At 45.3% G+C, this 17,348-nt stretch overlaps 1 long non-coding RNA gene across 1 annotated transcript; it reads left to right on the top strand.

The window, feature by feature from the left end:
• The first annotated feature begins 3,382 nt into the window (after nt 1-3,382).
• LOC123776457 (uncharacterized) lies at nt 3,383-7,061 on the top strand. The gene is made up of 3 exons (XR_006775353.2): nt 3,383-3,758; nt 4,238-4,289; nt 6,786-7,061. It is a non-coding gene; the product is annotated as an uncharacterized LOC123776457 (long non-coding RNA).
• The last annotated feature ends 10,287 nt before the right edge of the window (nt 7,062-17,348 follow it).

Raw genomic sequence — 17,348 nt, 5'->3', positions numbered from 1 at the left:
AATAAAGGGCTTTTGCAGGGTTAATTTTACATCATAAGAAATAACTAACGTCTGTGCTCAAAGATAATTCATCTGCCTGTGTTTTTTCTGTCTTACTTACTAAAATACTGTTGAATATGTAAATTAAAATTTACATATAGATGTTCATAGATGAGTAAACAACTTCTATGGAGTTTGAAATCCTGAGTTGAAAAGATTACTTAATCATTAATATTTAATATAAATTTTATTATGATGTCTTTTAAGACTCCTCCACGGGCAGACACGCTAGTGTGATGAGTTGGGTGACTAAACGCAAATTTTTCTTCTAAAACGACAGCAAAACAGGCAGTCTAATGCCATTTTCAAAGTACCACACCACATTCCTAGAAATCTGTGCTACTTACTGGCTCGCTGGTACTGTACAATGCTTGATAAAGTGTGCAAAGTGAAAAAAAGGTGTGAGGTAATTTGCATGCCCCCTCAATTTTTAAAATATACTATTCCTGAAATTTTGAAACACCTACATTTTTAATCCTATGTGTCGAAGAGATAATATCATAAAACTAGTTCTGGGATGTCAGCTTGATAGGGAAATAGTTCACCACTTCAGAAACCCAAGTTTGTATCCGACTTGGAGTTCTGCCATCTTCCCATTGCAGAAAACGTTAATGGAAGTTGTATATAAAGAAACAAGGAAATAAATTTCTATTGTTTTGTATTATTTTTAGCTAGGTAGATTTTTTATAAACACATTTATCAGCTTAATTGATAGGCTGCTTTTTCAATGTAGAAATAACACTTCTGACACAAACGGATTGTTTATTGTTAACGGAGAAACTCTATGCCGCTTGGAGAAAAGCTTCCCTCTCACTTTTGTTACCCCAGAGCAAGTGGAGTCTTTTCGCAAAATTTAAATATTTGTATATTTTTACCTTAAATGCTTTTAGGTAAAGTTCTGCATTTACAAATTAACTCACATCTGCTGGAAAAAAAAGTGTTTGGAAAAGTTTTCTTCCTTTCCTCTCAGTAAAGTGCTGCAGAGTTTACTTGGTAATACTTCATGTTTAGGGAGTGTTTAATGAAATTATTATTACGCTATTTCACCAGAGTTGAGATCCCAAAGCTCTCTATCCTTGGTTTTAATGAATAAGATCATCTCGGGCTTAGCTCCTTAAACAAATTGTGTTAACCTTAACCTTCAATATTTGGAGATGAATAATTGTAATATTTGTTTTGCATTTTCTTGCCCTCCCCCCATATGCTAAGACCAAGAGGTTGTAGAGTTGTCCAATTTTTATAATGCTTTTTTTATACCACCTCAGAAGGCATTTGCTCCTATCTCGGGTTTACTATTTAGTATAAAGAGTTCCGATTTGGGTATATTTAAGAAAGACTCAGCTGTCAAAAGCAAAGAAACTGGGAATGGTGTTTTGACAACCATATAGTGTTAAAGGAAATACTGTAGTCTGAATAAAATTGCTTATGTTCTCCAAAACAAGAGTAACATAAAAACACTTTATTTATATGGAAAAGCAAAAGCAGAAATAAATTCCAAAGGTTTCCCTTTCTTTAAGAAATTCTGAGAGAACTGCAGTCGCCATCTGTTAAGGGTTGGGAATTGAGCAAGAAGCCACATTTAAACGGAAAAAGAAAAGACCAGGAAAGTCTGTGTCTTCCATCCACCCCTTCTCCCTCCCACCACCCAGGTCAGCACTTCCCAAGTCTGCACCGCCCCCCCCGCCCCCCGCTCCCCGCTCTCCCTAGTTAGACTGGCCGAGAAGAGTCCATCAGGACCCTCCAGGCTTCCTCGCCCTTCCCGCCCCCGTGGGCCTGTTAACCCGGAGCAGGTTTGGGAAGGGAAATGTGGCTAATATCTCTAACAGCTGTCAGAGGACGGACCTTCCTTCAAAGGGACTAGACTGGGATCCCCACAAGTTCCCCATTAGTCTTGCAGGCCAGCAATTTGATAAGGAGCCTGGACCTCTGCTGCAAGTTGCCACTGTGTTAGAAGGGGCCGGTGTCTGGTTGTGCCGAGGGGGCCCTCGCTTCGCAATCGCTGCGGGCCGCCGCCCACGGAGCAGGGCTGGTGCGGATGTGCGAGCGCCCCGAGGCGGGGAGGAGGCTGAGCCGGGGGCAAGGGCAGCGGGCGTGGGCGGGCTCCCCTCCTCCGGAGTCGGCTGCCCCCTGCTCTCCCCTGGCCTTCCCTTCGCGTGATGTTAGAGGTAGACCAACGTGCTTCCAATTGATGGCGGGGTGGGGGGTGGAAAGGGGCACCTCGCAGTCGCAGCAATCAACTCGGGGTGTCGCACGCGTCGTCGAGCTCCCTCCGTTGGGCCGGGGCTGGGAGGAAGCCGCGGTGCGCGGGGAGGGGGACACGCAGGTCTGCTGGGGAGGCCGGTCAGGCTGCGATGAGAACGGAGACCGTCGGGGCAGTGTTTGAAGGGAGGTTTTAATATTAATAGTTTCAGTGTAGAGACAGAAGGGAGATTGCGTCTCCGGCTCCTCGGGGCAGACTCTGGGTGACAGCGATGATGGATGACCCAGCGGAGCCCAACAGCTCCTCCCCTCCAGCCCCCACAGTGTCAAAGCTACTTGAGTTGAAGCTTTGGAAATAAAATAAATAAACAGCATCCCCCCCTTACTTTTCGTACACCTCCATTCCCACCCCCGCCCCCGCTTCTCGACATCGATTTATAGATCATTATGAATCAATTACTGCTCTCAATACTTTCCCATTGGCTTACATAAAACAGTCAAAAGATGAAAACATGGGGTTCGGTGGGTATTTTCCCCCTGACAGGAAGATTCGCAAAATCCATTATCTCATCATCAGAGGCACCGAGTGTAGAGAAAAGAAGGGGTTGCTCAGTAAATAACTGGGGGGGGGGGGGTCACCCAGCTGCTGCCTTTGTTCAGATGGGTTTGGTTTGTTGTTTGTTTGGGGTTTTTTTGAAAGGGGGAACCCGCGTGAGAATGAGATGCCTACAGGTTTTGTAACCTAATTATTTAACTCCTTTGGAGGAACCTATTTGAATGTGTGTCTCGGCAAACATCAGATGTTGTTGGTAGTGAGGTCGCACATGGGAAAAGGTGTGGAGGAATGGGTCCGTCTGGAGGGCGGATTTTCACTTTGTTGTGAGCAACTGTGGGAGGCTTTGCTGCGGGGAAGGGGGATTCTCCCACCCGCCACGCCCTCCTCTCTCCCCGCGGTGGGCTGTTTTTGTCGTTGGAACTGGTTTGAAGCTGGGACTGGCCGCCCCCAGCCGCCCCCACCCCCACCTCGGCCGCCCCGAGGCTTTTCTTCCCTCTCCTGCCCCTTCGCGGCGGTGCTCGAGGTTCTCTAGGTGTTTCTATGACTACATTGTGTGTGTGGGAGGGTCAGATGTGGGGGTTGCCCGCGAGAGGGCCGTTCCTGGGCGATCATTTATCAATGTCACCCACATAATGATTCTCTCTGCAGCCTCCTATTGATGAGGATAATTACATTAGCTCAGAGTGACTGATCAATGAAAAACCACCACACAAAAACTTCTTTACTCCTCTATAAGACCAAAAACCGATACAGAAATAACATAGAAAGCCTGATTTTCTTTCCCTTTCCTATCCACCAATAGATGCTGCCCCCCCTCCCCCAAAAAGGACTGGGAGTAAAGTAAGAAAATAGACCCAGGTTTCTTTCGTTTAAAGGAGGATGCAATTTTGCCCGTGAATGCATTTTCTCAAAATGCGTTGGCTTCATTTCTCCTTTGCTAAAGAATATCAGCGGATTTGCTAATGTGAGTTGCTTCTAGACTGGTCTGTGGTTTTCCGTTCTTTTTATTTCTTTCCTCCCCTTTGGGCATTTTTTTTTTCTGCTTCAAAAAAAGAGACAATTCTTTTATAAATAACTGGAAAAGGAAATTACTCCAGGTCCTCTCTCTCTCTCTCTCTTTTTTGTTTAGCCTTTGCTTAAGTCGGGTTATCTTTTGTCTTTATCACTTCATAAAGTAACGCAATTAAAGATGTGATGTTGCATGGGTGTAAAGGGTGGATCCATAATACGGAGACATGCTACGCTGTATTCTCGCCTGAAAGTTTGCAGCTAAATTACGATTTCACCTTTCCTAGACTTAAAAATCAATATTTTCTCAATTAAAGAGAATTTTAATGCTTTACTTGCGAGTTGTTAAAAGCGCTGTAAATTTTATTGTAATGCTTCTTGGCTTCGGAGTAGATGCAGGATACCGGTTGATTCTTGTGGTCTTTTTCCTCTCAGAGAACCTAGTCCAGGAACATCCAGTGTGTCAGATCAAATCCCAGCAACAAAGGTAAGGAGTGTTCCGAGATGGACGGGGCAAAGGGTGGGGAGCCCGCCAGGGGAGCCCTCCAGCGCCAGAGGCCATTGTCTTGTATATTTTCACCTCTCTGTGTCCCGCCTCCTGAAAGTGACAGAAGTGTCCATTTTACTCCAATCTTTCTCAAAGAGGAGCACATTCGACTCCCATCTGCTCTGTGACCGCCAGAAAAGCAGCAGCATTTGAGGGAGCATTCTAGACTCTTTCTAGCATCCCCCCTTTTCTCTTTGCTCTCCTTATTTTGCCAAAATTTAACTCTGAACTCTTTCACAAATTCTGCCATATTTTACATGTGTTCTGACCTCTATGTCAGAACTCATTCCCCACCCTCAAGAGCGCTCACTGTTTACAGATGTTTTCTCCTTGCACACGTCCCACCTAGTAAAAGTTCCCGCAGAGAATTAACTGTGGTGTGTTAATAGCCCAGGTCTGCTACTGCTCTCTCCTGCAAAGCTGAAATCTGGGAAGGTGGAGAATGGCATTGAACTAACATTGGGGAGCTGCTCTAGGCCTATGGAAGCCCAGACCTGAGAATTCCAGGCCCGGGGATTTGGTGGGAAGGTGGTGAAACTTTCAGGTTGTAAGGCAGAGAGGAAGATAAGAAAATGAGGCTAGAATGGAACCTAATAAGAGGAGAATGGGCTAAGGCAGAAAAAGCCTTTGGGACCTCTTTGTAACTTAAAAAGAAATAATAACGAAGGGAAATCGAATATCTAAGGTTTACTTTTTTTTTTTTTTAAACCTAATGTCTGCTTAGGAACAAGTCCTCAAAGATGACAGGAAGGGCCTGAGTTTCCAAATAGAACTGCTCAAAAAGTTCCGTTGCAGTTCCCCCGTCAGTTAATTTGCTGGGAATGTGAAGACTGGGGAGAGGGCTATGTGTGTGGTGTACCAAAGGCTTGAGTAAGAGTATGATGGGAAGGGGCACCTAGATATAATGAGGCTGCTGTTTTCAGCTGAATAGAGAAGTGGGGAATGGAGAAAAAGCCGCACAACACTACAGTACACTTTAAAATTATTCACACCTACCTGCCTTTTCCCCTTTAACCACACTATCAAATATTATACATAGGTGGGGGAAATTTCTAGTTCATCATCTTTTGTCTGTAGCCCCACCTAACTGATCCCCCTTTGCTTAGATGCCTGACATGTAAGCCTAGACTCTGGCCTTTTTATCAAGTGAGTGGGGCTTTGTTAATGTATTTGTACTTTTCAGCTTTCAGTGTAAGTTTCTGGCTTTGTAGGAAGGAGGGGGTGCAAGAACGAGGGGGAGGGGAGCAGAACACAAAGACTATCTAGTTCTCACCAAGCAGGTTTCAAAATAGGAACTTAATGGGTAGGAAAGAAATGAAAGAATGGAAAAAAAAATAAAGGGAGGGGTGAGAATTGCCTATCACAACAGGTTTGCTTGTCTGGGAGAGAGGTGATCCTGCGAATATTTTTCCCTTTGAGGATTCTGTTTTCTTCATATTGAAACATTTTCAAGTTTTAATCCTTTAGCAGACAAAACCTCAATATAAATATGACATGGGCCACTGGCAAAAAAACCGAACTTAAACTCAATGCTGAGAGGAGGGGGTAGGGTGGGGGGAAGAGAGCCCTTTCTGATTAATAACTAGCAGGGTAATGTTGAGGGCTTTTTCTGCCCGATTGCCTTTTTGAATTAGAGCCGATTTCTTCACACTTCAATAGTGCCTGTCTCCTTTAAAATGACTGGCAGATTTGTTTCTCTTTTTTCTCTCCCTGAGACTTAATGATGTAAATTTTCTAATTAGTTAAATCATATTGCTTAAAGGCCTAATATTTACCGTGTAAGAAATGATCATCCTGATTTGGACCTCTTGAAATATTCTGAGAAATAACATTTGGCTTTTAGGTTGAGGGATGAGAGAGGAGGAAGCTGTGTTACGGGAAGCAGTTGAGAGGAGAGAAGGCACAGACCCCGGCAACATGTTAAATTAATAGTTGGAAGTTGGGCTGGGCTCACACCCCAAGTCCGCTTTTATTTTTCAATCAGCGAAGATTTAATTGGCAGCCCTCAGGCCGGGCGATCTGATATTTTCTCATTAGTTTCCCATCACTAATCTTGAGTGTTAGATTGGCTTAAAGGTTGTCAACATTTGACCAATTTTATTTAAGGAAAAAAAAATCACGCATTATGGCTCCGGGATGTGAGATCTGCAAATAAATCCTGCTTGGATCAGCGGAACTAACAGGCGAAAAAAATGTTGACTATTCATCGTCGCATTTAATAAGTTGCATTAATGTATATCTCAAAGCCAGGGAGGGAGATTATACAGGAGCTGCGTAGATGCAGATGAAAAGAGGTTGATGGGGAGGGGGTTCAAGTAAGCGAGGTGGGTAGGGAAAGCGAGGTGTGGGTGCATTTCGAACAGAGGGTAAATAACCCAAATGGAATAGCTGTTGAGGGTTTAGGACCTACAATCCCTCCTCCCCTTCCTTTTGCAGCTGCGTGAAACTGCAAAGCCGGTCTCGAAGCTCTGAGCGACTCGGCTGTCTCGTCCACATATAACATCAGAGCGCCCCCTGCTGGCGAGCGGAGTAGACCGCTGCGGGTCAGCCCCCTGCGAAGTAAACCGTGTTTTTCTGCGCCCCTGCCCCCCATCACCCTGACGCCCTTCCACCACCCTCACCTCCGTTCTGCAGCAAAAGCCCGCGGCAGGGGAATAGCTTGCCAAGGCTGAACATTTAAATGAATAAATGATTAAAAAACTAATAATAAAATACGAAGGGACCCCAACCGTCACTTGGCCTCGGGGGAATAAACTATCAAACGACTAAGAAAGGGACACATTTTCTTTCTCTAAATTCTTTTCTGCTCTGGGTTTTTGCTGTGATTTGTTTGTTTGTTTGTTCCTGCCACACTGTAGATTCCGAGTCTAAGGAAATGTTTTTAATAGATGCTGTAGAAGTTTTTTAAAAAAATGGATATCTGATGAGGAAAGAGGCTAATACAAAACAGTGTTTTGCAGCTTCGCAAAACAAAACTCCCGAGGAACTATTTCAGTAAAGTCCCGAAGAATCGCTTTCGGAATTCAGTTCCTCGTCTTGAACGACACTTTCCTACACCGCAAAGAAATACTGGTCCCTGTTTGATCGCCCCCCACCAAACTAGTGAATGTGTTTAAAAGTTGTCACCTACCTACCTGTGTACACACACACACACACACACACACACACACACGGTCTTTTCCCGCGTGTTGCTAGTCTTTCTTCGCCTGTGCTTCTCGATTTTGCTGGAAACGGAAAGTGTAGCTCAAATGCACCAAAATAAACCGCCAGTGTCTTTGACACTTGATCGTCCTCTAGTGCTTCACGTCAAATCAAGTGTGGGACTCGTCCTATGTGAGAGTGTCTGGCTATTTTTTCAACTGTTTTGGTGCATACAGGCGTTTTCTCGGCTTCCCAATGACTCACGGATTGCTGACCACTCTAACTCGAGGGCGCGCAGGTAACGCAGCCGGGGCAATCTCGGGCTGGCAGCCGCGGCGACTCCCCCGCCTGCCTCTACTCTCGGGAGACGCGCTGGCAAAGCAGTCCTGACTCGGGGAAGTCTTCTGACCACAGCTGGACCCCACACACAGAGTGTAAATCTACAAGGAGGAACGACTTTAGTTTGTGGGGAGTTGGGGGGTTTGCTTTTTAAAGTCCCGGATTTCGGGATTTTGTGCAAACTGCTCTCAGAAATGAGGCGCGAGGGAAGGCAGGGAGGACGGCAGGGGAAAGGTGGGTCTCTTGACGCTCATTTCCAGGCTACCAGGAGCTTCTCCTTGAGGAATCCGCTCTCTTCCCTCGCTTCTCTCTAGAACCTCCCTGTGTCACACCTTCTCCAACTCTCCTCCTTGGGGATGCTCTGAACGGGTACAGGGACCAGGGGACGTCAGGGAAGGAGCGCTCCTAGGGCAAGGCAGAGGCGGCCCGGGTCTTCGCACAAGTATTGCCTCAGTCGGGTTGTGTTTGAAGAATTACTGGGGCTATTGTGACAACCGAGGTAAATTAAATATTTATACTCCAAGGTGTGCTTATTATTATTATTATTATTATTATTATTATTATTATTATTATTTTGGTCTGCTGTGAAGAAGTTCAGAGAGTTCAGACTTACTTTAAATATAAGTCCTGGTCTGGGGGAAGCAGAACCTGCCACCTGCCACTGAAGCTGACTTTTGGAAAGGTCTTCATTAAGCTCGGAAGTGGAAGGGAAGTTATCTGCAAACAGTATTGGTTCATTTAAATATCTATGTATCTATAAAACCCATATTTTATATATCTGTATCTACCTAGAATAAAGAAAAAGAAGCAGGTGTCCCCAGTGCAGCTGAATCCAGGTAGAAATATTTCCAGTAAGATACTCTCACAGATGAAGAAAACATGAACATCTCATTGTATTTGTCTCAGTTTGACTTAATGGAATTTGGAGACACTGACAGTCTGGTCAATGTTCTACGTAAATTAATGCAAAGGTCCTTAGGAAGAGACTGAAGACACCTCTTGCCATTAATCTTACACCACTTGAAGATTATGATGAAATGAATGGGATCACTAAGCATTATCATTTCAAATAGCCGTTAACTGTCTCCACCCCCGTATTGTGGCAACAAAATAAACTCTCTGTGAGGAATGGTGTTTCTTCCTTTTTTTTATCTTTGCTTTTGTTTTGCTTTAAGAAGAAAGAGGGGGAAAACAGAAGAAAAGAAAACCATCTCGAAAGTCTTGGATTTCCTGCTGTTAAAAAGCTGCTGTTTGTTTCTGATTTCGTCTTTTGCTACACAGGCAAAAGAAATCGAATGATGTGTCTACATTTGATGAGAACTAAACACTAAAACAATAGTGGAGGTGCATTTGCTTTATTTTCTTTTCCCCTGAAAAAAATTAAAAAAAAAAAAACATCCACCAGTTTAGCGAGTTGAAAATTGTGGAGATGTAAAAAGATGTTCACTTGTCCACATCTATTCGCTGACTTTCATCACTTGAATTTTGTAGGCTTTTGTATCAGATAGAAATCATGGAAAGAAGAATTAGACACTTGCCAAGGAACAACAATATTATACACTTTCAAGTAAGCTCCACCTAATCCTGTATTTGAGTGCTGAGGGGGTGTGTGCTATTTTCCCCTAATAAACCTCAAAGCCCTCATTAGACGTAGAGAAAGAGGGGTGGAGAACTCTATTACTGGGCATTCTGACAAAAAAATGGAAGCAGCGCCTCTGTCTGTGCTCCTAGAGCCCTAGAAGAGGACACCCCGAAAATATGCAAAAGCCGCTGTGTTTTCCTTGAGAGTCCGCAGTTGGGCAGAGCTTCCAGAGAAAGACACAGAAATTAACATTATAAAAAGCAAAATGTTTAAACAAAGGGCAGTGGCTAACCACCACAACAAAACATGCTAAAAATTATTCTTCAAATCCTGCGTATTTCCAGATGCCACAGGAGATCAATGCAAAAGCGCCCCCTCCTAACTGAGCAGACAGCTCTCCTGCCGGGTGATGTTTCCAGTGGAAAGTGGAGTTGGAGATCCCACCTCCACTGGAGCAATGGGAGATGTTACCCTGAGGCTACGGGGAGGGGGAAGTAGGGAGTGTCGCCCTCCCCACAGCCCGCGCCTCCCACCTGTGCCCTCCTCCCCTAGCTGGAGCGCGGGAGAGAGGGAGAAGCTGGGCCGGTCCTGCGCCCCGAGTCTCCAAGGGGTACCGAGAGCAGAGGCTCCCGCCAAGCCAAGGAGGAAACCCAAATAGGTCCCCAGAGGCCGAACATTCGGCCGGAGGGACGGAGGATCCCGGTCTGAGGTTCATGCGACTGCCTGCTCAGTCCCCGGGGCCAGGCTCCCGTGCCTGGTTGGACAAAAGGCTCATAGGCCATGTTGGTGCCAGAGCGAGTGTGAAATGCAAAGAAGGAGGCGCTCCCCGTGTGTGTCTGTGTGTGCACGCGCGCGCGTGTGTGAAACACGTGCACTTAGAGCGGGCCTTTGGCCGCAGACATCGGCTGGGGAAGTTCACCCTCCTGGCTTCCCGGGCCCTGAACCCACACCTTCCTTTGTCCCCCACCCACAGCCTCAGCCACCCACAGCAGCTCCCCAGATCCCGGGCCACGCCTGCACAGGTGTGGTGCCTTTAACTGGAAAGTGCCTGAGAAAAGATCCACCGGAGGAAAGGCGGCGGGGGAGGGGGTAAGGGGCTGGGAAGAAAGCTCAGACATCCCTATCTTCGAGTAATTGTCATCACACTCAATCTTTTCGCCCTGACCTACTGTATCCAAAAAAGCAGAGATTGGTTCGCAGGAAAATCAGGCTTACCAAAACGTCGGGGTTAGACGCGGGCTCTCCAGACCTACGCAGGCTTTGCTTAGATTCAAAAGTATGATTTTAATTTTCTTAATGAAGGCGCGCTCTAGAGCTCAGCTGGTAATGACTGTGCTGAGTTTAATAGACTTCTGTCGAACAGAAAAAGACGGATAACTATCGGTTATAAGTAATCTGCTCTAATGCAATTATTTTCCCAGGTTCGAATGTCATTGTGCAGAGAGGGCAGGAGTGAATTAGAGCCCCGGGGACGGCAGGAGCGGGGCAAGGAGACCGCCTGAAATACGAGCCGAACCTGTTTTGTGAGATGCACTTGGGTTTGGGGGTCGGGGTCGAAGGCTTCAAAGCCCTCGGTCTGCACGTGTGAAAATCTGTGTCTCTCCCCGCCCCCCACCCCCTTCTCCCTTCCTCTCCTCTCTCCATCTCTCCTTGTGTTCTCTCTAGCTCCTTCTTCCCTTTTGTCATCTCTGCCCGAGTTAATGTGAATTTCCCTTTCCCCACCTCTATGTTGCCTGTCTTTGTGGATTTCAGGCATATCCATTAAGTTCGGAGTATTTCTCCACAACACACTGACACAGAGGTAGGCTCTTGGGCTGTGTCAACCCATTCATTTTTTGAAATCAGTAGAAGTGGAATGTTTAAGAAACACATACGTAGTAATATATCTGGAGGATTATTTCTATCCCAATAGAGGGCCAATCCAGGTCGCTGTCCAAAAGTAACCCCATTTTAGCTCTAACACAAATCGTGGTTCATGGTAGTTTTTTGGGGGGAATTATCCAAACTCTTCTTAACTCTCCATTCACGCCTGGTAGACAGTCTCAGGTAAAAATGTGACTTCGAAAAAAAAATAATAGGATTCATAATTTCCCTTCTTATAGAAAAAGCCAAGTCGGTAGAAGGAAAGTCCTGTGTTCTCAAGATGAAGGATTTGAAGGCAGGCGGGCCAGCAGGCAGAGGGGTGGGTGCTGGGCAGCCCAGCCAGGCACCCTGGAGCCCAGCTCTCCTGCCGGTGCCTCTGCCACCTGCTACTCCGGCCCGAGGTCCGCTTCAGCCCCACTTGCCCCCACCAGCCTCCCTCTCTGCATCCCGCAGCACAAAGAAAGTTCTTGGGGCTTGATGCATAAAAAGGCTCCAGTGGACCCCTGAGGTACAGGTGTCTGTTGCAGACCTGCGAGGTGAGGCAACAGTAGTTGGGGCTGGTGTGTCTCTGACTCAAGTTACAGAGCCATTTTGTCTCCATTTCCCTGGCTTCGTACATTCTGTCTCTGCTCCCCACCCCCACCTCCTTCTACAAACATGCAGGGTGACCTAGACACACATGTACAGAAATACCCGCAAGCTCTGCAAGTCTCTTCTCTGACTCAGTCCTGCCCTGTTCCCACTGGCCTCTGCAGCCATGCCTCAAAAAAGAGAAAGGAAGAACAACAAAAGAAAAACCAAAAACTTGAGGCAAAACCCTTCAGGTCTCCCCAGCTGAGGAGGAACATTGCTGGTGCCCCCGAAGAGAACTCTGTGCAGAGCGGGACCCGTGCAGCTCTGGGTCTTGGGGAGGACACCCATTTGGGGAGGGGGGAGTAACTTTTCACCTTCCTCTTCCCTCATGTTCTTTGCCTTCCCTGGCTGCCGGGAAGAGAATTAGGAAGAGATCTAGTCCTCCGGTCCTACACAGATGAGAAATTCTGTGATGGGAAGAGCCCCACCTGAACTTAAGGTGGTCAGCCTCCAGCACCTTTGAAAAATTGAGAAGGTGGCAGGGCAGTGGCCAGGCCCAGCCTGCTCCCACACCAGCGCCCTGAAGCAGCCTCTGCTGGGAGGGGCCATCAGGGCCTCAGTGTGACATGAGGTGGCACCAAGGATGAAAAGAAGGTCTGCCTCTGGGTCTATGAGCAGATTTAGAACGAGAGAAGGGGTGACTGTCAGAACCCCCCACCCCCAAGTTCCTCTATCATCCCTAGATCTCCGTCATCCTTCGGCGGCTCCCCTGCAGGAAAACTGTGTTCTATTGGTGACTTCGGAGAGCAACAGCAAAGACCCAGAAAGCTCCACAAGCTTTAGGTGGGTCTAATTCTGCTTTTGTTTGTTTGTTTGTTTTGTTTTGTTTTTAAAGATTTTATTTATTTATTTGACAGAGACAGCCAGCAAGAGAGGGAACACAAGCAGGGGGAGTGGGAGAGGAAGAAGCAGGCTCCCAGCGGAGAAGCCTGATGTGGGGCTCGATCCCAGGACACCGGGATCACGCCCTGAGCCGAAGGCAGACGCTCAACGACTGCGCCACCCAGGCGCCCCCTAATTCTGCTTTTGAAACATCAGTGAGAGAGGAAAGGGATTCTGTTACCCAACAGGGTAATAGATTTTTCTAAAGAACCCTCTCAGCCAAGCAAGATGGAGAAGGGCTTGGTGGAAAGTGAGGAAAAGCCGATTACCTCCCATCCTCCCCAGGGAGGAACCTGCACAGAGCAAGACCCACGTCCCCCAAAGCAACAGGGACCTCCTTGCAAAGGCGTCTTGGAGTCCCAGCCTGCGGCACTTGTCTTCTGTGGGCTCTCAGCTCAGTCTCAACGCCACAGCGGCTGATGGGCTGTGGCAGGTCTGAGAACACAAGAGGCCCAGTCAGACTTAGGGAAGTAACTGAGGGAGAAGCAAACCGATTTTTTTAAAAAAGATTCTTAAGATTTTTAAATATTTATTTGAGAGAGAGAGTGAGAGAGCAAGTGCAGGGGGCAAGGCAGAGGGAGAGGGAGGGGGAAAAGCAGACTCCCCATTGAGCAGGGAGCCCGATGCGGGACTCCACCCCAGGACCCTCAGGATCCTGACCTGAGCCGAAGGCAGACGCTTAACCCACTGAGCCACCCAGGTGCCCCAGTTACTTCCCCCTTTTAAAAATGTCAATAGAGGAAGGCTTTTTTTGGGGGGGGGGGGTTGTAAATCAAATGTGTAATTGTAGTCCCATAGAATTAGGCGTAAAAAAATTAAGGTATAAACTGTGCTTAGACATTTTAAAAGGATTGCCATGAACATACCAGGCTTTTATAGAACAAGATAAAGGATAAAGAACGCTAGGAGGGTCTGATGTCCCCTCATACCGCCTTCACACAATTAAGTGGAAGCAGGGGGTTGTCTCAAGAATATGTCAGGTGACAAGAGCTCCTAAAACAAACTAACCAACACACACACACACACACACACACACACACACACCAGAGTTTGCATCTTTAAGCTAAGTCTCCCTAAAAGAAAGTTAGAAGAAAACACCTAACGACAAAGTTAAGCTTTTTCCTCTTACTTATCCAGGTCTCTTCATTTTAATACAGATTAAATCATCTGTTCAGAAGGAGTGATTACCCCCCCCCCCCCAACAGAGTAAGGGCAGTTGTTTATACTTGAAGCTTATCCACCGGGGCCGTAGGACTTTAGAATGTTCAAGTGAAGTGTAAATAGATAAGGTCACAGGTGATTGACAAGTTCAAGTTACTTAGCTCAATTATCAAAATTTTATTTCTAAATTATGTTCAGTTTGATTTTCCTGCTTTGCTATAAATGACCTTAGAAAATCCAATGGGAGCAGACAATTTACACCAGGTCCTATGTACCATGATTTATTTGTCAAGTCACTTTGTCATGTATGCCTCCTTCAGTGTTTCTGTGGAGACCAAGTCTTTACAATTAGATTTAGGAATGCAGCTATCGTTCTGATGCAAAGGCAGTCACTTTAAAGGCACAATAATCACTAAGATGTTGACAACTTTCTAAAATGTCTCTCAATTTCTAGACTGCGGGCAGAATTTAGAATCGAATTCTCTGGATATGGGCACGCTATACTCCATGCCCATCTCTCCAAACAACAGACAAGAGTGCAATTGGTAAATATATCCCCTACAATTCACTTGCCGAATAACGTCTCCAAGTCCTCCTACGCATTATTTAGTAGATAACCCGGCGTTCCAGATCCAGGCTCAGGCCGCCACATCTGGAAATGGTTCTATAGCTCTCATCTTCACCCCCCTCCCCAGTCAGCCACCAGAGGCTGAAGCCTCTTCTTCCCCCACTCTATGATAGCATCGGCTTTTAATCAGTGAGAGGCACTCCTACTTAAATTTACAGGATGACTCTTTATTTCATTTATCTTTTCTTTTGGAGGAAAGTGAAACAAGAGCACCACCCTTATTAATTATAAGATTGATGGGGTGAAAAAAGCCAAATGAATTTGGCTTGCAAATTATTAGTAGAGGTATGAATATTTATGAGTGTGCCAGGAACTGCAGGCATGAACCCTGGGTATCAAGCCTGGGAGACAGTCAGACCAATGCATTCAGGGAGGGCTCGGTCTCCCCAAATCTGACATGACATAAATGGAAACTTCTAAATTAGACCCAGGGTGGGCTCTCATCAATTCCATTCCCTTTTTTGGGGGGGAGGTATGATCTTGCTAAACATGAACTTCCTTCCAGTGGCCTCTATTAGAAACTTAAAAAATCTTTTAAAGGTGAAAGCAGATAACCTACAAGTTTTGGGAGGAAAATCTACATTTGTGCTTTTCTCACTTGATATTCATTTATGTTTTAAATCAAGTTAATCTGTAAAATATTTGTGACATTATGGCTTTAAAATTTAAAGCTATTTTTATTCGGCGTAAAAATACTGCAAACCTAAAATATCCCGGGTATAAAGAGAATTTAAACAGACATAATCTAAGTTAGATACAAACAGAAATGAGAGGGGAAAGAACGCAGCAAGGCAATGGAGAGGAGCCAAGTTTTCTCTTTGCTGGTTTTCCTCTTTCTGCACCAGACTTACTCATGTTTTTGTCTCAAAGCGGGGAAATTTGAATGAAAGGTGGAGGAAGAAAGGGTCAATCAAGGTAGAAAGGGAGAGGATGAAAACAAGGATTTAATATTTCAGTAAAAGACAAACTCTTTCGGCGCGCCGGGTGACACAGTTGGTTAAGCACCCAACTCTTGGTTTTGGCTCAGGTCATGATCTCAGGGTCTTGGGAAGGAGCCCCAACATCAGGTCCCACGCCCAGCGTGGAGTCGGCTGGAGATTCTTTCTCCTTCTCCCTCTGGACCTCCAGCTCGTGCTCTCTCTCTCTCTAAAATAATCTTAAAAAAAAAAAAGGCAAACTCTTTTTCCTCCTCTTGATTAGACATTCAAGAGTTTGGTAGTGTTTTGGAAAAGCGGCTGAGGACTTGAGAAGTAAGAGCACCACTAATTTCTTTTCTTTTTTAAAAAATTTATTTATTTATTTAAAAATAATAATTATAATAAAAAAATATTTATTTATTTAATCTCCACCCCCCCCCGCCCAACATGGGGCTCAAACTCAACCCCCCAGGATCAAGAGTCACATGCTCTCTGGACCAAGCCAGCCAGGTGCCCCCACACCACTGGTTTCTTTTCTGTAAAAGAATCGTTGGGTGGGGGCTGACCCAACCCTGTGAAGATAGCTCCTTCTGACCTCAGAGCCAAGTTAGCACATACGTGTAGAAAAGGAAGACACGTTGTTTCAGAACAGAAAGGCTAAGCATTCTGAAAAGCATAAACAATTGTAAAAGTGGTCCTCAAATTTCCGAAAGAGTCCCAACGACACATATGTATATATTCACATCTCTCTATACACACACACACATATATGTTCACAGATATATTCACAATTGTAAGTGGCTGTTGGTGCTAAATTGATGCTTTATGTATATCTTGTCTCAATTTGTTCTCTGTAAGAGTATAATTTTTTTTTTAAAGAGGCGATGCCATTGACAATAATTTACTTAAACTCACAAACCTGGAAATTGAGGCATCTCCAATCACACACAGTAGATACAGGGACACACATTCAACATTTGTGTATCAGTAGTGGCTCACACACAAACCTGTTTTGTTCGACTGAAATGCTCTTCAGCATGTCCTTTCATATTTTTCTGGAACATGTTACGGGTTAGTCATCCTGTTTCAGCTGATTGTTAAATCCTTAACCTAATGAAAATTCAAAATAAGATTTTTACTTGTCGTAGATTTCAGAGCTGAAACGTGGGCTTTGGGGATAAGTTTGGTCAACCCCTTTTACCTTTCTGAAAGAGAATTTGAAGTCCAAAGATGGCAACTAGTCAGTCCAACTAGACCCCCAGACAAGATCCCAAAGCTCTTAATTTGAGGCTCATTTTTCTCACGACATGGTGCTTTTCCATCTTCTGTCCTTTATGTTAGAGCAGTATTTATAATGCTACATGCAGACTTTTCTACAAATATTTTTCTTCCCAGCGCACTGACAATGAAATTCTTATTAAATAATAATAAGATATTGACTGGTCTGTTTGCCAGTATGAAGATTTGTTGTTGATCTGTGATGTCTGTATTGATTAGGCAAGAATGAGATCTACCCTCTACCTGAAGGGTAAACAGATCTCAGTACTGGCACGAAAACAAACTTTGTATTAATAGAAATCCCAGCCTTCTCTATTTATTGCTTATACGTCATCTCAGTCAATCAACCTAGAAATAGATATAAATAGGAATAACTGAAAGTAATACCTCAAAAGCTCCGAAAACGTTCACTAGGGATATTTAAACTGCTACGAGAGTTCTCTGACGTCAGCCCTAGCAGCTTGCTTGTAGGCAACCTGCCCGCCTGGCTCTCTCTCTTCACCCCAAATTGAGTCCTCCGCGTGCTCCATATTTTTTACATTAGGGGAAATCCTATTCATGCCTGAGATGATCTT

This window comes from Ursus americanus, chromosome 36 (assembly GCF_024610735.1).
Source record: "Ursus americanus isolate L20-20 chromosome 36, mUrsAme1.1.p, whole genome shotgun sequence".
Lineage (NCBI taxonomy): Eukaryota > Metazoa > Chordata > Mammalia > Carnivora > Ursidae > Ursus > Ursus americanus.
The sequence above is the reverse complement of the archived record's forward strand: the minus strand, read 5'-3'. Positions and strand labels throughout refer to the sequence as shown.